This window comes from Sinohyriopsis cumingii, chromosome 17, assembly GCF_028554795.1.
Source record: "Sinohyriopsis cumingii isolate HCF-2022 chromosome 17, ASM2855479v2, whole genome shotgun sequence".
NCBI classification, from domain to species: Eukaryota; Metazoa; Mollusca; class Bivalvia; order Unionida; family Unionidae; genus Sinohyriopsis; species Sinohyriopsis cumingii.
In genome coordinates this window covers 13,008,397-13,030,684 of record NC_142977.1, presented here as the reverse complement: position 1 = coordinate 13,030,684, position 22,288 = coordinate 13,008,397, and the positions used below count along the sequence as shown (strand labels likewise).

General features: G+C 33.9%; 1 protein-coding gene and 1 long non-coding RNA gene across 2 annotated transcripts in view; one reads left to right on the top strand and one right to left on the bottom strand.

Moving 5' to 3' along the window:
* The window catches only part of LOC149777771 (heparan sulfate 2-O-sulfotransferase 1-like), a 161,029-nt gene that overhangs the window by 77,883 nt on the left and 60,858 nt on the right, over positions 1-22,288 (top strand). The gene's annotated exons all lie outside the window — the stretch shown is intronic.
* On the bottom strand, positions 423-18,402 carry LOC149777773 (uncharacterized). The gene is made up of 3 exons (XR_016415308.1): positions 17,991-18,402; positions 11,333-11,428; positions 423-1,048 (listed from the first exon to the last, which is right to left on the bottom strand). It is a non-coding gene; the product is annotated as an uncharacterized LOC149777773 (long non-coding RNA).

Genomic DNA, 22,288 nt, shown 5'->3' with positions numbered 1-22,288 from the left:
AGTTTATATCACAACAGTGCACTCTGGGAAAATTATTTCATCTGAAAATTTTAGAATATGAAACATTAATGCTTTAAAATACTTGCAACAGTGATTTAACATGACTGTTTTCTCCAAGATGAGTGATTGCTAGAATCAACTAGCTTTAAATTTCATAAATCACACCCCACCACCCTTAAAAATGAGGAAGTGCAAAAGAATTGTGTAGGATTGATTTGCCATTATCACAACGAAACCCTGTAACATTAATAAATGTTAACAAAGAATTATGTAGGATTGAATTGCCATTATCACAACAAAACCCTGTAACATTAATTAACTTGATCCTTGCTGTATTATTATATACATATATATATATGTAACGTTGTCGAGCTGACCCTTTGAGACCGGGCAGGGTTTTAAAGAAACAATAAACACGTTCGTGGATGACAAATGACAATATATTAAACACTGGTACTAATGATATGAAAATAACACAGAAGCATATAAAATGAATATAAAACACATATGAGATATACTTTGACTACTATGTCACATTCAAGTAGTCAAAAAGTACTAGAAACTCCATGTAAACTTCATGTGTACAAATATCTGTAGCAAACTTTCATATAAACAAATGCTTGTTGCAAACCCATATAATCAACTACTGGTTGCAAACATTTATGTAGTCAGACACTACTGTCATAATTCACATGTAGTCAAACCACTACTTGTTATTGTTCTTTACTTGTAGTCAATAGACTACTTGTTATTGTACTTTACTTGTAGTCAATACACTACTTGTTATTGTACTTTACTTGTAGTCAATACACTACTTGTTATTGTCCTTTTACTTGTAGTCAATACACTACTTGTTATTGTCCTTTACTTGTAGTCAAAACACTACTTGATTGGAAAATACATGTTGACACGGCCTTCTCTCTGGCACGGTCACTTTCCCCTCCGCACTTGTACCCGTACGCTGGCACTGAATTGGTGGGTTATACTAGTAATGGTACACAGACATCATGGTATCCACAAGCCCATCTGGCTGCTCATAACCGGCGAGCTGAATATGGAAAATAAACACACCTTTCCAATAGTCTAATTTAATTGGAATGGGTTTTGTTGCAGCTACTTTAAGAATATACGATAGGCACGAAGTATGACATAGGAATGGTATGCAATAAAAACAAATATACTTAATGCTATGACATTAATACATACATAATATGTTTTCGAAATTAGTCGTGATAGCGACTAGATGAAATTAACTCGTCACCACATTGCCTAGGTTATATCTTAATAAACTGAATTGCAAATACGATAAACGATGTGACCACATAATACAACAATGAACGTGCTTTTACGAAACTGAATAATTATTGTAAATAATAAAAAGAGTTGACTAAAAAAACATTCGACTCACCCAACTGTTTGGCTCTAACTAAATTACAATGGCACCTGCCCGACAGCTGAATATGTTTAGAGCTTCCCCCTATATTGGCTGTGCACTTCAATATCTCTACCCGATATATATATAGTAGTGTGCAATAATACATTATTTCGCACGTGCCGCGTGAGCAATAAAAGCATCACGCAATACGACGAAAAATTACATTTACAGAAATATTACGGCGCGTGAAACAAGACAACCTGATTTAAATGAAAAGTATGGAAGACTAAATGAGCCATATCGGGCATTTCGTAACAATATCAGTATATATATATATATTATTGTTAAGAAAGAATTATGTAGGATTGAATTGCCATTATCATAACGAAAACCTGTAACATTTTTTAATGTTAACAAGGAATTATGTAGGATTGATTTGCCATTATCACAACGAAACCCTGTAACATTAATGAATGTTAACAAAGAATTATGTAGGATTGAATTGCCATTATCACATCAAAACCCTGTAACATTAATGATTGTTAACAAAGAATTATGTAGGATTGATTTGCCATTATCACAACAAAACCCTGTAACATTAATTATTGTTCAAACAAAGAATTATGTAGGATGAATTGCCATTATCACATCATAACCCTGTAACATTAATGAATGTTAACAAAGAATTATGTAAGATTGATTTGCCATTATCACAACAAAACCCTGTAACATTAATTAATGTTCAAACAAAGAATTATGTAGGATTGATTTGCCATTATCACAACAAAACCCTGGTACATTAATAAATGTTAACAAAGAATTATGTAGAATTGAATTGCCATTATCACATCAAAACCCTGTAACATTAATGATTGTTAACAAAGAATTATGTAGGATTGATTTGCCATTATCACAACAAAACCCTGTAACATTAATTAATGTTCAAAAAAGAATTATGTAGGACTGAATTGCCATTATCACAACGTAAGCCTGTAACATTAATGAATGTTAACAAAGAATTATGTATGATTGATTTGCCATTATCACAACAAAACCCCGTAACATTAATTAATGTTCAAACAAAGAATTATGTAGGACTGAATTGCCATTATCACAACGAAACCCTGTAACATTAATGAATGTTAACAAAGAATTATGTAGGATTGATTTGCCATTATCACAACAAAACCCTGTAACATTAATTAATGTTCAAACAAAGAATTATGTAGGATTGATTTGCCATTATCACAACAAAACCCTGGTACATTAATAAATGTTAACAAAGAATTATGTAGAATTGAATTGCCATTATCACATCAAAACCCTGTAACATTAATGATTGTTAACAAAGAATTATGTAGGATTGATTTGCCATTATCACAACAAAACCCTGTAACATTAATTAATGTTCAAAAAAGAATTATGTAGGACTGAATTGCCATTATCACAACGTAAGCCTGTAACATTAATGAATGTTAACAAAGAATTATGTAAGATTGATTTGCCATTATCACAACAAAACCCCGTAACATTAATTAATGTTCAAACAAAGAATTATGTAGGACTGAATTGCCATTATCACAACGAAACCCTGTAACATTAATGAATGTTAACAAAGAATTATGTAGGATTGATTTGCCATTATCACAACAAAACCCTGTAACATTAATTAATGTTCAAACAAAGAATTATGTAGGATTGATTTGCCATTATCACAACATAACCCTGGTACATTAATAAATGTTAACAAAGAATTATGTAGGATTGAATTGCCATTATCACATCAAAACCCTGTAACATTAATGATTGTTAACAAAGAATTATGTAGGATTGATTTGCCATTATCACAACAAAACCCTGTAACATTAATTAATGTTCAAAAAAGAATTATGTAGGACTGAATTGCCATTATCACAACAAAACCCTGTAACATTAATGAATGTTAACAAAGAATTATGTAAGATTGATTTGCCATTATCACAACAAAACCCCGTAACATTAACTAATGTTCAAACAAAGAATTATGTAGGACTGAATTGCCATTATCACAACGAAACCCTGTAACATTAATTAATGTTAACAGAGAATTATGTAGGATTGATTTGCCATTATCACAACAAAACCCTGTAACATTAATTAATGTTCAAACAAAGAATTATGTAGGACTGAATTGCCATTATCACAGCATAACCCTGTAACATTAATGAATGTTAACAAAGAATTATGTAGGATTGATTTGCCATTATCACAACAAAACCCTGTAACATTAATTAATGTTCAAACAAAGAATTATGTAGGACTGAATTGCCATTATCACAACGAAACCCTGTAACATTAATTAATGTTAACAAAGCTCAGTCTGGTGCTGTAAATGCTTGACTTTTAGATCAACGACGAGATTCAAGTTGTATCTTTATTCCATTGAGCAAATAATAATATGCTTCCATTGATTATCTAGTTTTTAAAAATGTTCTACCAACTACACTTGGCAGGTTGTAATGGATGATGTTCTGTTTTTGGTATATAGTGGTACTGTAATGTTTCTTTGTCACCTGCACTTCTGATGCATACAGCTGCATGCCACTTTGTGTCAGATGCACTTTTAATGTATATAGCATTCTACCACTCTCTCACATGCACTTCTAATGCATAAGGCATAGTGCCACTTTGTTTTCTCTGTGCTTCTGAGGCACGCAGCTTATGCCATTCTGTGTCACAGGCACTTCTAATACATACAGCATAGTACCACTTTGTGACACGTGCTACTGATGCATACAGCATAGTGCCACTTTGTGTTACATGTGTTACTGATGCATACAACATAGTGCCACTTTGTGTCTCCATTTCTAATGCATACAGTGTTACTTGTTTAGGCTCTTATAAAAGTAACAAAAAAAGAGTGAATACAACACACTTTGTAAAATTTAACAAAATTTAACAAATTATTTATTTCCCTAGAAAAACAAGGTAAAAATGAGAAAAGAACTTACAGTTTTATGAATCAAATCCAAAAGTAATCCAAGAATTAAAAAATAGAAGTCCAGGTAATAAAAAGTCCTAATGAAACTGATTTAGAATCCTGATGAATTCCAAAATGGAAGGCAATGATGTATGCTGTGGTCAGCATCATACTGATGTGTCAACAGTTCTTTGTTGAATCACAAAAAATAATAGGGGCCCAGAGTGGCCGAGTGGTCTAAAGCCTTCTCCGTTACGGATCCCTGCCATCTCACCTGTCTGCTTGGGTTCAAGTCTCAGATTCAGCCAGTGTGGGTATGTGAGAAAGCTTGCCAGTAGCTTCTCGTGGGTCAGTGGTTCTTTCCGGGGTTTTCCCAGGTTCTTCCTCCACCATTAATACTGGCCGCCATGTATAGCCTATCATGTGCTGAAAAATGGCATTAAACCCTACAACAACAAAAACAAAAAACAATTTTCCAGTTTTTGAATTCTGTGTAAATTTCAATAAATGTCTTTGTCCAAGAATTAATTTAGAGCACTAGCATTTCCAGGGAAAACAATCTTGAAATCCAAATAATTTGAAGAAAATAAAATAATTAGCCCAAAACTGGTCACAACATAAAACACTTTAACTTCTCAAGTGTTAAAGCAAGAATGACAATTCTTTCTCAAAACATAGTAACAAATCTAACTACAATGCAAAACAGATTCCCGGATGGAGGTCAAGAGTTCATCCTTCTGGGACAACCAAAAGTTTGTAACAAGAAACACGTTATTTGCCACGTACTCCAAATATGGCCTCAAGGCCACTTGATGAATCTTACTCTGAGACAGAATATAAAGAATTTTTTTTTAAATTGTTAACTACAGCTCTTACTGGTTCTGAATCAAGGTCAAAAACTAGGTCAGCATTCGATACAAAGTTTCTATTATTAGTCGTTTACTTTGAAAGAAAGAAAAAATCAGTCAGAACTGAACTCTATTGTAGTAAATAAAGTTACATTACATAGCATGTAATAGAATAAAAAAAGTTTAAAACTATCAAACAGTTAAATTAAATCAAATATACATAACAACAGCATAGTGCCACTTTGTGGTTTCTGTGCTTCTAATGCATACAACTTAATGCCATTCTGTGTCACATGCACTTCTAATACAGCATGGCTTCACTTAGTGTCACATGCACTACTAATGCATATATAATGCTTACAGCATAGTGCCATTCTGTCACATGCACTTCTAATGCATACAGCATAGTGTCACATGCACTTCTGATGCATACAGCATAATGCGCTTGTCGTAACACAACATTGCAACTGTGTTGGTAATGAAGATAATCAACATAAGCAACAGTGAACATTTTTTTTTTCTTCATCAAAAGTTATTTCTCAAAAAAAATTTGAAACATACTTTATGGGGTCTATTCATAAATATTGTTCTTGTGTTAAAGAAAAAGTTCCTCCCTTAAAAATCTAAAATCCTCCTTTACTAAAAACGTTCCAAAGGTGTCATTTGCCTTCTGTGAAAAAATCTTACATTTACCACTGATGGGAATGATGTCACAATAGAGGGACATGAATTAACCTAACCACTAAAGTAAGATATGTGTATCAAGTCCCAGGACATGAATTTACATACCAAATAGAGTAAGATAATTTTATCTAGTTCAAGGACATGAATTTACCTACCAACCAGAGTAAGATATATTTATCTAGTCCCAGGACATGAATTTACCTACCAACTAGAGTATGATATATTTATCTAGTTCAAGGACATGAATTTACCTACCAACCAGAGTAAGATATATTTATCTAGTCCCAGGACATGAATTTACCTACCAACTAGAGTATGATATATTTATCTAGTTCAAGGACATGAATTTACCAACCAACCAGAGTAAGATATATTTATCTAGTCCCATGACATGAATTTACCTACCAACTAGAGTATGATATATTTATCTAGTTCAAATACATAAATTTACCTACCAACTAGAGTATGATATATTTATCTAGTTCAAGGACATGAATTTACCTACCAACCAGAGTAAGATATATTTATCTAGTTCAAGGACATGAATTTACCTACCAACCAGAGTAAGATATATTTATCTAGTCCCAGGACATGAATTTACCTACCAACTAGAGTGATATATTTATCTAGTTCAAGGACATTAATTTACCTACCAACCACAGTAAGATATATTTATCTAGTTCAAGGACATGAATTTACCTACCAACCAGAGTAAGATATATTTATCTAGTTCAAGGACATTAATTTACCTACCAACCAGAGTAAGATATATTTATCTAGTTCAAGGACATGAATTTACCTACCAACCAGAGTAAGATGTATTTATCTAGTCCCAGGACATGAATTTACCTACCAACTAGAGTGATATATTTATCTAGTTCAAGGACATTAATTTACCTACCAACCACAGTAAGATATATTTATCTAGTTCAAGGACATGAATTTACCTACCAACCAGAGTAAGATATATTTATCTAGTTCAAGGACATGAATTTATCTACCAACCAGAGTAATATATATTTATCTCCTTCAGGCAAAAACACAGGACACCATATATACATGCATATATGTTTGGTTCATCTACAAAAAAACAACACCCTGATCAGCTTGGGTGTAGGACAAAATTCCCCCAGAAAAATGAAAGATAGGACATAATGCCCTCCCTTGGTATGTTTTTAAACTTTTTAAACCATCACAAATATACTGGCCTATTTTGAAATGGGAAAGGGGGAAAATAAGAAATCTGAGACATCATAAATATGTTATTTAATTATGGAATTTCATGTTCATACTATAAAATTATGGCTTAAATAATAATAATAATGAGGACTTTGTATAGCTCCTAATCTTTAGAAGCTCTAAGCGCTTTACAATATTAGACAACAGCTAAAACAAACAAAAAACATATATAATGATATGATTACAAAAAACAAACACCATGAAATTATAAAATATAAAACATGCTGAAAATATTTAAGGTGTACAATTGGTGAGACACTTGATGATGATCTATGACATTTGAAAACAGGTGAGTGTATAGAATGAATAGAACAAGTCCAAGAACAGACCTCTGTGGACACTTCAGCATAGATAAACTGGGCTGGAGTATATTCCATTTCCAGACACAATTTGTGTCCTGTTGACCAAGTAGGACTTGAACCACAGAAAGGCTGTATTATGAATGCCAAATACATGCTGGAGACGGTGAAGTAATATATCATGGTCTATTGTGCCAAATGCTGCAGACAAAACAAGGAGGGTGAGGACTGTAACCTTTCCGCTATCCAAAGCAGAGAGAATGTCATTAACTACTTTCAGAAGAATAGTTTCATTACTGTGGCAAGGGTGATATGCAGATTGTACATTGCTAAAAAGACTGTTTGAATTCAGATGAGATACAAGTTTGGATAGAACAACCTTTTCTAAGACTTTTTATATGAATGGGAGATTCGAAACTGGGTGGTAGTTCTTTAAATCGTTATGATCGAGTGTTGGTTTCTTAGCAGAGGCTCTACAATGACAGTTTTAAAAATGATGGGAATTCCCTGGATGAGAGAGAGGTATTAATAACATCAGTTAGTGAAGGCAATATTGGAACTAAGCACTCAAGCAGCAGTGATGTTGAATTGGATCAAGTTCACATGACTTTGGTGCAGTCTTCATCACGATTGTACGTACTAAATCCATAGAGACAGGTTCAAATGCTGCTAATGGTTGCCGCTGAAATTCTGTATCGCAACTGTATGGTCACTGGTTTTTGTTGTCAAGCTTATCTCTGATGGTTTGTACTTTGTCACTGAAGAAATTTGTAAACATGTCCAGAAAGGTCAGGTGGAGAGAAGGTAGTTGGAAGTGGTGTACATTTTTTCCTTGACATTAGCTTGTTAGTGATCTCGAAACTTTCCATGATCTTAGTACTGTAGTGGGCTGATTTCACTGCATGGACTATGTTAGTAATATTTATTGTTTAATCTCTGTTGGAACAAAAACTACTTTATCATATTTAAGGTTTGGACAAACAACTATACATCATTTTGTCACCTATCAAAAGGAGTTACATTGCTGTAGTACTTACTTATAAGTCTATGCAGTTTGTTGGGAGTAATCAGTTCACTTACACCCAAGGGAAACAAAAAATTACTTATCAATAGGTTTCAAGTGGTTTCACATACCTGACTTACAATTTATTATGTGACAATTAATATGGGAGTTTGTATTCCTCCGACCAAATAGATCAGTCCCAAATTCTTGGCTGTATTTTTCTAAGTATAGCATATGATAAAATTGCAAGCGTTAAAACATCTTGGAAGGATTCAATGCAATGTATTAAAAGTGTGTGTAATGAAATTAAGAAAGCGAGGTGACAAAATACATGTGCGTGCAATTAGTCTTTAGAACCAAAGGGTCATTAGGCATCTTCATCTTCATGTCTGTTAAGCTCTGACACCTAACTTGCACACTATGTCATTTATCTACGCACGTGAAGCCAATGTACAAAGATGTATATTTGTGTTGTTTAAAACTTTATAAAAGACTAAACTTAGACTGAATAATGGGATTATGTCCAATCATTCATTGGTGGGGGACACATATTTTGTCTGTACCAGGATCAGCAGTTTCATAATTTGCCGGCAGTTCAGTATCTGTATTAATTTTTAAACTTATTATTCATCCTAATTTCTCTTAAGAAACTGCATAGACCCAGTACTGTAGGTGCATTGTGTGATGGCAGCTCTGCGCTAATTCAGTTTCATAATTTGCTGGCAGTTCAGTATCTGTATTAATTTTTAAACTTATTATTCATCTTAATTTCTCTTAACAAACTGCATAGACCCAGTACTGTAGGTGCATTGTGTGATGGCAGCTCTGCGCTAATTCAGTTTGCAGTTGAATGTGACTTATAAGAAAGTACTACAGCACTGTAACTCCTTTTGTTAGGTGACAAAATGATGTATAGTTGTTTGTCCAAACCTTGAATATGATAAAGTAGCTTTTGTTTCATAATTGCTACAAGTACCTACAGAGATTAAACAATAAACTGACAAAAGTTGTCAGTGATGGCTTTTCTGTGTACCATATACACTCACTGATGAGTGGAGTCCAACTACAAACTGTACAGACCCAGATCTGCCAGCACATTATGTTATGGCAGATCAGGGTCTGTGCTGTTTGTTAGGAGTAATCTATTCATCATGGAAGCATTTATTTACAACAAAATGTTTAAAAGGTTGTACTGACTGTCATTCTGTCAGTACAAGGGGTCATATTTCTTTCTGCCAATGCATGGATTGGTTGAAGTCATTAATTTCTGAATCAGCACTTTGCAGTAGATCATAAAACAATATATCAGTATAGCTTGTATTGTGTATTGCATATCACAGTACATACCCATAGTAAAGACAAATCAGAAATTGAAAACAAAAAACTGACAAATTTGTCATTACATTTTTCTGAGAATTATCAGCAATTATTGCAGCAGTTAAGAGTAACCATGTTCAAATAGCTTATTAGACTGGTGTCATTCTGTATTTAACAGCATAGTTGACTGGTGTCATTCTGTATTTAACAGCATAGTAGACTGGTGTCATTCTGTATTTAACAGCTTGGTAGAATGGTGTCTATTTTATTTAACAGGATAGTTAACTGGTGTCATTCTGTATTTAACAGCATAGGTTCATTGAGCTACTGGTATTCTCCCAGAGTTCATTACACTTCATTGTTTAGTATGTGAGGTGCATTGAACTCGGAGTCACACAGAGGGAGAGAGAGAGAAACCTGCTCTATGAACATATTATAAGTGAAGTACAGTGAACTCGGATGATTAGAGAGTATTTCCTGCGCTCAGATTGAGTGAGGTGCAACAAATTCTGTTTGTGGAGGGGCGAGAAAGCATGAAGCTTGCTTTCAGATTCTCCGATTAAGTAAGTGAGTTGCTGTAAATTCTGGGGGAGAGAGAGAATCCTGCTCCCTTTAGAATATGCAAGTGAGATGAGTTGAGCGTGAGAGTGAGTCATAATTTCGGAAGACTATGTAAGTGAGGTGCATTGAACTCTGAAGATTATGTAAGTGAGGTGCATTGGACTCTGAAGATTATGCAAGTGAGGTGCATTGGACTCAGAAGATTATGCAAGTGAGGTGCATTGGACTCTGAAGACTATGTAAGTGAGGTGCATTGGACTCTGAAGACTATGTAAGTGAGGTGCATTGGACTCTGAAGACTATGTAAGTGAGGTGCATTGGACTCTGAAGACTATGTAAGTGAGGTGCATTGGACTCTGAAGATTATGTAAGTGAGGTGCATTGGACTCTGAAGATTATGCAAGTGAGATGCATTGGGCTCTGAAGATTATGCAAGTGAGGTGCATTGGACTCTGAAGATTATGCAAGCAAGTGGAGAAAGAAAGAGAGAGAGTAAAGCTGCTCTCAGATTAAGTGAGATGCAGTCCATTATGGGAAAGAGAGAAAAGTCTGCTGTCTGATGACTATGTAAGTGAGATGTATGAACTCCAAAGATTATGTCAATTGAGAGAGTGAAGCCTACTCTCAGATTAAATGAGGTACAGTGAATTCAGAGAGATAGACTAACCCTCACTATTACCACAATTGCAGCTTTCTTGAAAATACTGTTATCTCTTCCCCATCCAAATGGATGACTAAGTTAACATGGGGGTTATCTACTAGCATACTCTTCTTTTTTTTGCTGCCTGTTTAGTCCTAAATGATAATGGTGTTTGTCATACATCCATTATGGTTGCCACGATGGCTACCTTGAAACCCTTGTTGTCACTACTTGCATTGATTGGATATCATAATGACTCCATAAGACTTCTAATGATGTCTTTTGTGTCCAACCAAAATGGTGGTAACAATATGTCATCCAATATGTCAGCCAAATCAGCTGATTTGAAAATCTTTTTATTGCTGAAGAATGTAAAAGAGGGTTCCAAAAGGAAGAAACAGTCTTACCTTGAATTCCTGGAAATTTGTTTTGCCCATTAGAGCATCAGGCCTTTCAAGGGATTCTTGTATCAGTTTGTTTTGATCCAAATGTTTCAACAGGCACTGAAAAGATGGACAACTTTCATCATATAGGTTTTTTTAATACAAGTTTTAATGTTTTTTTACTAGATAATCTGCGTTTCTGAATATGGTTAGATATAAACTGAACATAAAGTTGGAAGTGTAATAGACAGTCTACTTCCCTTGTGAAACCAATGACAGTGAAATTGGCATGATTTTAGAGATAATGTAGTGGAGTTTTAGAGGGAAAGCTCTCCTAGGGCTATGACGAAATCATTCAGATATGATTGATGATCACATCTCTCCAGACAGGAAAATAATTGATTCTTGCAGAGCTACATTTATACCACTTTCTCCCAATGTCTGTACAGAAGAGTGAAACCAGATGAAATAATTCTGCCAGTCACTTAGACAAGCAAGTTTGAAGCATTTACATTGTAGTGTTTGAAAAAAGAGGCAATATCTTTCCATGTGGCCTATTACTAAATCTTCGACACAAAAAATGACCTATTAGCTCATTTCTTGCCCTGCCTGACAATTTTAACAATGAAAGACTCAATAAATGAAATGTGGGCAACATTTTTTTCTTCATGTTTTATGATTGTAGATGAAGCCTCAGTTCGGTTGTTGATTGCTCTTTGTTACGTTGCTAAATTTACTGTTTCATGTGCATCACCGTCAGTCAGTAAAAATAATGCCAGTATTTTTTTATTTTGACCTACAGTACAGGTTTATTTGGTATAAAGAATATTTGTTCTTAAAAGTGTGCTCCTCTTTTTAGGTTTTTATATAAAAAAAATTCTTTTGATAAGTATTATTTTCACCTAGAACTGTCAGTAAACTTCCAGAAATAATAAAAAGTATATAAACAATTATAAACATTACAGTCAAAAGTGTATGAACAATTACAAACAATACAGTCTAAAGTGTATGAACAATTACAAACAATACAGTCTAAAGTGTATGAACAATTACAAACAATACAGTCAAAAGTGTATGAACAATTACAAATAATACAGTCAAAAGTGTATGAACAATTACAAACAATACAGTCTAAAGTGTATGAACAATTACAAACAATACAGTCAAAAGTGTATGAACAATTACAAATAATACAGTCAAAAGTGTATGAAGAATTACATACAATACAGTCTAAAGTGTATGAACAATTACAAACATTTCAATGAAAAGCATATGAATAATTACATACAATACAGTCTAAAGTGTATGAACAATTACAAACATTTCAATCAAAAGTGTATGAATAATTACATACAATACAGTCAAAAGTGTATGAAGAATTACATACAATACAGTCTAAAGTGTATGAACAATTACAAACATTTCAATGAAAAGCATATGAATAATTACATACAATACAGTCTAAAGTGTATGAACAATTACAAACATTTCAGTCAAAAGTGTATGAATAATTACATACAATACAGTCTAAAGTGTATGAACAATTACAAACATTTCAATCAAAAGCATATGAATAATTACATACAATACAGTCTAAAGTGTATGAACAATTACAAACAATACAGTCAAAAGTGTATGAACAATTACAAACATTTCAATCAAAAGCATATGAATAATTACATACAATACAGTCTAAAGTGTATGAACAATTACAAACAATACAGTCAAAAGTGTATGAACAATTACAAACATTTCAATCAAAAGCATATGAATAATTACATACAATACAGTCTAAAGTGTATGAACAATTACAAACAATACAGTCAAAAGTGTATGAAGAATTACAAATAATACAGTCTAAAGTAATTGAACAATTGCAAACAATAGTCAAAAGTGTATGAACAATTACAAACATTACAGTCTAATGTATGAACAATTACAAACAATAGTCAAAAATGTATGAATAATTACAAACTATACAGTCAAAAGTGTATGAACAATCACAAACAATACAATTACAAACAATACAGTCAAAAGTGTATGAATAATTACAAGCTTACAGTAATTACAAGTTTACAGTTAAAAGCATATGAACAATCACAAATAATAGTCAGAACAATTACAAACAATAAAATTACAAACAATACAGTCAAAAGTGTATGAACAATCACAAACAATACAATTACAAACAATACAGTCAAAAGTGTATGAACAATTACAAACAATACAGTCTAAAGTGTATGAATAATTACAAGCTTACAGTAATTACAAGTATACAGTTAAAAGTATATGAACAATTACAAATAATACAGTCAGAAGTGTATGAACAATTACAAACAATACAATTACAAACAATACAGTCAAAAGTGTATGAACAATCACAAACAATGCAGTCTAAAGTGTATGAATAATTACACATTTACAGTAATTACAAGTTTACAGTCAAAAATGTATGAACAGTCACAAACATTACAGTCAAAAGTATATGAATAATTACAAACATTACAATAAAAAGTGCATGAACAAGTACAAACATCATTATTTTTCATTCATACAAATATGAAAATTAGTTTCCTATGAAAGTGTGCCTTGCGGGTCAACAAGACAAATTGCTGATTGCACTTTGCCAACAAAATTATATAGATAGGACAACAAATTTACATACTGAGGTTGCTTTAATGTGGCATCATGTCTGCATGCTGCATAGATACATCAAATCGTGTTGATATGAAAGACAGCTTGATGAAATACCATAAGAACTCACTTATAAGTCGAGTCTGATGGCAAACTATACAGACCCAGGTCTGGCATCGCATAATGCTCCAGCAGATCTGTGTATATGCAGCTTGTTAGAAGTAGTCAGTAGAAGAAACAAATGAACCCTGATCTGCAAGCTCATTATGCTACAGCAGATCAGGATCTGTTTTACTGCAGTTTGACTCAACTCATAAGTGAGTATATAGGGTAGGCTTTAGATATGTCCAGACAATGGCAGCTGAATTCTTCCTTTAGGTTTCATTAGAAATGTTGCAGTATGGTAAAGCAGGGTTTACAGACTTTGTGTGTAACCTTTTTGGTTTGTGTCGCTTCTTTTGATTTTTAATTCCAGTGCTATTGTCTTTTGTGGTCTTGTTCTACAGTACTACACTTTAGGATTAACAAACCTGAAATTTTAATTAGTCTTAATTAGCAAAGGTTTATAAACCCAGGTTTACAGAATAGAACAGTCATTTTCAAAATATGAAAAATACCAAATCAGTACATTTTATATTTAAATTAAGAGGAATATAATAGTTAACAGAATGCTACTTGGTTTACAGAGCAAGGTTTAAAAATAAATGGCCTTGACCTGTAGCTCAAGTCCCTACCCCACCGAAAGATGATTAGATAAAATGGCATTCAAATAAAATGGAAAAAGTTTAACTTTTTGGTTAATCAATATTATGGATCTACATATGAATGGAGACCGTTCCAGTAGCCTAGTGGTTAGAGCATCCGCCCCGGATGCGGGAGGTCATGGGTTTGAACCCTGGCTGAGTCATACAAAAGACTTCTAAAAATGGTATTAACAGTTACCTTACTTGGCACTCAGCATTAAGAGGTTAGAGTTAGGACAGGTCAGCCAGGAGTCAGGATAATGTGACTGGGTGGGACATCATGCTAAATGTCTGTGGCATGATGCCCCAGTGCTAGACATCACTAAACTGCCACACTGCAGACATTGTAGCAATATGACTGGAAAATTGTTAAAGCTATGTTCAAATCTAAGTCACACACACACACACACACATATGAATGGATCCAACTTACCATCAGACACCAAAGTGATTGCTGTCTTGAAGTATGCTTGCCACACACACTGCTTGAATTCTTAGAACTATTTACTTTTTTCATTACAGTCAGCAGGAGTTAAATATAAAATGATATTTTATCAAGCCATTGATATAATTTAACGTTAATGAAACTCAAGGTAAATTTCTATCATATTTGTTTATGTACATGTAAATGCTTACCCAGCTTAGATCAAAGCCAGGAAGATGATAAAACTTGAGTTTGTATTTAAGATCAAATTTTCTTTATCAGTCAATCAGAATGGACCTTTTGAAAGTAATACCATTTCTGATTGGTCAAAACAAAGTTTCAGCTTCTACAGAATTTTTATTTCCAGACTCAATCTTTCATCACATTATATTGGAGAATCAGAAATTACCTTTTCCTGGCTCAATCTCTCATCACATTATATATTGTTGGATTAGAAATTACATTTTCGAGCCTCAGTCTATCAGAACATTATATATTGTCGGATCAGAAATTACATTTTCCAGGTTTGATCTCTTATCACATTATATAATGGCCAGTTAGAAGTTACTTTGCATCTCCTATAATGGACCCTCACTATAAAACACCTCAGTATACTTCTTCTCTTATAATACAATTATGGTTATGCCATTTCCATTAAATTGTTTGATTTTCTTTTCGATCACTTCTTGATTTTATTAACTTAATCTTTGTTCTTGTCTAATTAAAAACCAGTTATAATATGATTTTATAACATTTAACACTACTTTGTGTGTGTATAGACTATAGTCTTAATGCAACATACAATTAAACAATACCTTTTTATTTGTATACACTATAGTCTTAATGAAACATACCATTAAACTCTTTTTTTATATGTATAGGCTATATTCTTAATGCAACATGCCATTGAACACTACCTTTTTATTTGTATACACTATAGTCTTGATGTAACATACCATTAAACTCTTTTTTTATATGTATAGGCTATATTCTTAATGCAACATGCCATTGAACACTATCTTTTTATTTGTATACACAATAGTCTTAATGCAACATGCCATTGAACACTACCTTTTTTGTATACATTATAGTCTTTTTGATCACAACATACCAGTAAATACTATCAGTACTTTTTATTTGTATACAATAGTCTAATGTCATTAAGCACTACTTTTTATTTGTACACATTACAGTCTTAATTGAGCATACCAATAAATACTACTTTTTATTTGCATACACTTGTCTTAATGTAAAATAGCGTTAAACATTACTCTTTATTTACATACCCCTGGAACACTATAGCCTTAATGCAACATGCCAGAAAGTAATAAGGTTCATATAATGCTAGTAACTTTTGTATGGTTATCATGCACTTCCTTATGAAGAGGTGAGTCTGTATTTCTTATTTCTAATGAGAAAGTAGACCCTTATTAGCTACTGTGTGATGGGATGGCAGATCTGGATCTTCAGTTAATAGTTTGGTACATGTTCTAATAAGATCAATATATGGCCCCGAGTGGTCCCTTGGGTTGGTGGTTCTTTCCAGGGTTTCCTGGGTTTTTCCACCTCCAGTTTTACTGGCTGCCATGTATAGCCTATCTTGTCCTGAAAATGGTGTTAAACCCCATAACAACATTAACATAATTATAGATTCCTCAGCTCTCAGAGTGCAACGCACTATACAGTTATATAAAGTCATAGAAATAAAGCATTATCTCCTTCTTTTAACGGAACTAATTACCTGATAGACCTATCAGACAGACTGGGATATATTTGTTTACATCAAAAGGATAATAAAGTTTGAGTGGGTAAGGTAGAAGACCAGTCTAATCATCCCACATGAAATAAACTGACTGGTATATAAGAGGACATGATTGCAGACAGTGTAACAGTATGATTTAGTAGGCAGACAACCAAAATTAATTCTAATCCCATGGAAATGCGTTTGATCAACATAAGGAAAGCTCTTGTGAGCAGGAAAATGTCGCCAAGTAAAGTATCTTAGACGATTGATTATTTTTAAGATGATACTTTATTAAAGACAGGGACGAAATATTTCTTAGCCTGAGTTTTGATATAAGCATAGACAGACATAAGTGCTATTGGCAACAAAGTACTCTAAGCAAAGACTCTAACAAGTCCATCTCATGACCAGAAGGGTACAGATTCAAATACTGCCATCGAATTAGCCCTTATTTGCTGTAGTGATGTATATACTTGCTTACAAGTCGAGTCAAACTGCAGACAACAAAGATCTTGATCTGCCATATCATAATGCACTTGCCAATCAGGGTCTGTTTTGTTTCTTCAACTGATTACTTCTAACAAACTGCATCGACCCAAATTTGCCAATGCACAATGTGCAGTTTGCAACTGGACTCTTAAGTAAGTATAAAGGCACATTCCTGGACAAGGTTGCACAAAAAAAAGGTATAGGAAAGGTACAGCAAAGAGGTATAGGAAAGGTACTATCCAGAAGTGCATTACATTAGGTGTATGCAAGGCACTAGTATATCTTAGCTTTATGTAAAGTTTATTTGGAACCATTTTATAGAATCATTTCAGGGCCTAATGTATACCAGGTGGGATTAAAAGGTACATTTTCTATAGGTATGAAATAGGTCCCACAGTATTGCACCTAAAATGTACCTCTGATAAAGGTACATTTCAAGGTACAAGTCTCTTGAACCATTTTAGGTATGTTTAATGATTTCTTAAAAGGTACCATGGAACTTGACTTCCCAAAACCTCTCTCTGTACAAACCTTTATAAGTAGTTGCAAAGAAAAAAGTTTGTTTCTTATCCTTATTTTTGATGACTCTGAAAATAAAATAAATAGAAGAACTTGGAAAAAATAAATAAAAAGATTATTTGTGCTTACTTCATGCCCCACCCTTCAAACTCCAGCTGGACAGACTGGATAACAATCAAATATATGGTTTGGAATAACTGAAAATTGAAAGGAAAAATGTGTTACCTTAAAGCAAAAAGTCCTGCAGACCAAAATATTCTGACAAAATAGATTACTATCCATTGCTGTCATCAAAATTTATTGGCTTTCTTGTGCAAATATTTACAATGATATCCATGGAGACTTGCTTCATGTTGTGTCGGCAACAGTTTTCTAGAGAGAAACTGATAAATTAAAAAAAGTTTTGCTAAATGTTGTTATTCAGCTGGATTACTGAGGTCTATTGCGGTACCTGCAAACATAAATAAATTTTTGGAATCAAACTGAAATACAAATTTCTTAATTCTTTAATGGGTGAATTTTTATGATGCCCAAATTTGAATATTCCTTGCATATTTATTTATTTGTGCATCAACACCACACATAAATTACAAAATTAGCAAATCCTTGACGATTTGTAAGAAATTTTCAAAAACTTGTTAAGTTAGAAAAAAGAAAAACATTTTTGAAAGGCTTGCATTCCTAAATGTTATCATGTCAGATTTCACAAATTAAACATCAGTATGGGCACATACTGTAATAAAATTCACATCAGTATGGGCACATACTGTAATAAAATTCACATCAGTATGGGTACATACTGTAATAAAATTCACATCGGTATGGGCACATACTGTAATAAAATTCACATCGGTATGGGCACATACTGTAATAAAATTCACATCAGTATGGGCACATACTGTAATAAAATTCACATCAGTATGGGCACATACTGTAATAAAATTCACATCGGTATGGGCACATACTGTAATAAAATTCTAAGGTAGTTTTTTTTACATATTACACCTGTCATTCTCATTGAACCAAAATAAACAACAAATTCCTACAAAGATGCAATTTTAGGCACATAGAAATTCATGACAGTCCAGAAAACTTGGATTTTGAGTCAACAGCTGACCCATACTGTCCAGGTCCACAACACTTGGATTTTGAGTCAACAGCTGACCGATACAATCCAGGTCCCCAAAACTTGGATTTTGAGTCAACAGCTGACCCATACTGTCCAGGTCCACAACACTTGGGTTATGAGTCAACAGCTGAGCCATACTGTCCAGGTCCACAAGACTTGGATTGTGAGTCAACAGCTGACCCATGCTATCCAGGGGCACAATGCTTGGATTGCGAGTACAGCTGAGCCATAATAAAGTGAATTACTGTGGTTTCCTTGAGAACGTTTCTGACGTTTTCAAAGGAAAATAAAAAAATTTAAATTTCAAACTCATTTTAAAGAACATACTTTTAGTATGTACATGAAATGCTATATCATTTGCACATAGGTATTACATTATATTTATGGTATGAAGCTTAAAAAGGTTCTTTTCTGCATAGGTAGATACAGTTGGGTATTCCTAAAATGTTTTTAAATGTACTTTTTCTTTTTTGGGAAGACAAACAGTATGCATTATAAGGAGGGAGTACTTAACTATGTAACAGCATTAAAGTGAGTGAGTACTTGACCATGTGACAGCATTATAGTGAGGGGATAATTGACTATGTGGTGACATTATAGTGAGTGAGTACTTGGCTATGTGACAGCATTATACTGAGTTGGTACTTGACTATGACAGCATTATAGTGAGGGGGTTCTTGACTATGTAACAGCATTATAGTGAGTGAGTACTTGAGTGCGTGACAGGATTATAGTGAGTTGGTACTTAACTATGTTACAGCAATATAGAGAGTACTTGACTGTGTGACAGCATTATAGTGAGGGGTACTTAGCTATGACAGCATTACAGTGAGGGGGTACTTGACTATGTAACAGCATTATAGTGAGTGAGTACTTGAGTATGTGACATCATTATAGCGAGTTGGTACTTAACTATGTAACAGCATTATAGAGAGTACTTGACTGTGTGACAGCATTATAGTGAGGGGTACTTAGCTATGACAGCATTATAGTGAAGGAGTACTTGACTATGTAACAGCATTATAGTGAGTGAGCACTTGACTTTGTGACAGCATTATAGTGAGGGGGTACTTGACTCTGTGGCAACATTATAGGGAGGGGGTGCTCGACTATGTGGCAACATTATAGGGAGGGGGTACTTGACTATGTAACAGCATTATAGTGAGTGAATACTTGACTATGTGACAGCATTATAGTGAGTGGATACTTGGCTATGACAGCATTATAGGTATGATTACTTGATTATATAGCAGCATTATAGTGAGGGGGTACTTGACTTTGTGACATTATTATAGTAAAGGAATATTGTGCTGTGTGATAACAGTATCTTGAGGGATTAATTATGTGACAGCATTATAAGGAGGGATTAATTGATAATGTGTCAGCAACTGCCTTTAAATATGTAAATATCTGAATTACTTTTGGAGACAAAGACTGGAGTTACAGTGCTGTTTATCAAGGCAAATCAAATGGACATTGAATGATACATTAAAATATGGTGACTGCCAGAATTTGTCTTGAAATAATAGAGATACAATATCTGATATTAAAAGTAGCTTTAGGTCTGCTTGAACATGCCAAGCTTTCACTTGACTTAGATTTATTTGTCCAGACTAATTCCAATACTAACAGATCAAGTAATGCTCCCTAAGACAAATGAAAGATTGATGAATTCTGATTATTTCTCACATAGCAAGACATGAAGAGAGATTGAATAACCTTGGCTGTTGCATCAACAAGCTTAACATTTCACTAAAGTAGATTTAGGCTGACAAGCTGTAATGTAACAATGACTGGGCCATACTGATGGTTATCGTATTTTGTTTGCCATAATACCCATTCTATGCTCTTAACAAATTATTTCTGTAAATTGTACGAGGTTCGCACTAATTATAATAAGCATACATCATACTAGAATAGTTAGCTCCCTTTGTATTAAATGCTTTCCACTTTGGAGGTATATTTTCTATCAATATATAGCTGCCTAGCTAGGTGCTCAGCATTAAGAGATTAGTGTTAGCACTGGTCGACCTGGTGTGAGGATAATGTGACTGGTTGGGACATCATGCTACATGTCTGTGGCATGATGCCCCAGTGCTAGACATCACTAAAAACTGCACACTGCAGACATCGCAGTGATATGACTGAAAAATTGTTGAAGCTATGTTAAAATTCCAAATCTCACACACACACACACACGCACGCACGCGCGTGCACGCGCACACACACACACACACACACATATTTTATCACTTTAATACATAGATATGCTCCAGAATGCGTAAGATCCATTCCTGAGACTAATTTCACCCACCGAGTTACAGTGGTAATAATCATGAACATGTTCAAGTAAGAGTTTGTACATAACATTTATGAACAAGTGTCCATCACTGAAGTAGGTTACATTTATCATACATGTGTTTGTGTGTGTGTGTGTATATATATATATATTCTTTTGACTCATGCTGGAGTTTTGTTTCCCCAAAACTAACATGATGGCCATATGTTTGTGAAATTTAATCTAAAAACGTTTAAGAGATCCAGCAAGTTGTATCAAAAAAGTAAACTTTAATAGTTAATGTACCTAATTTTATTAAATGCATTGAAAATTAAGGGTTTGTTTCAGTTCGGGATTACCTGCTGATTTAGTACTGTATCTAGTATCCCCTTCCACGGTTAATTGGTTTCTGCTGATTTAGTACAGTATCTAGTATCCCCTTCCATGGTTAATTGGTTTCTGCTGATTTAGTACTGTATCTAGTATCCCCTTCCATGGTTAATTGGTCTCTGCTGATTTAGTACTGTATCTAGTATCCCCTTCCATGGTTAATTGGTCTCTGCTGATTTAGTACAGTATCTAGTATCCCCTTCCATGGTTAATTGGTCTCTGCTGATTTAGTACTGTATCTAGTATCCCCTTCCATGGTTAATTGGTCTCTGCTGATTTAGTACTGTATCTAGTATCCCCTTCCATGGTTAATTGGTCTCTGCTGATTTAGTACTGTATCTAGTATCCCCTTCCATGGTTAATTGGTTTCTGCTGATTTAGTACAGTATCTAGTATCCCCTTCCATGGTTAATTGGTTTCTGCTGATTTAGTACTGTATCTAGTATCCCCTTCCATGGTTAATTGGTTTCTGCTGATTTAGTACAGTATCTAGTATCCCCTTCCATGGTTAATTGGTTTCTGCTGATTTAGTACTGTATCTAGTATCCCCTTCCATGGTTAATTGGTTTCTGCTGATTTAGTACAGTATCTAGTATCCCCTTCCATGGTTAATTGGTTTCTGCTGATTTA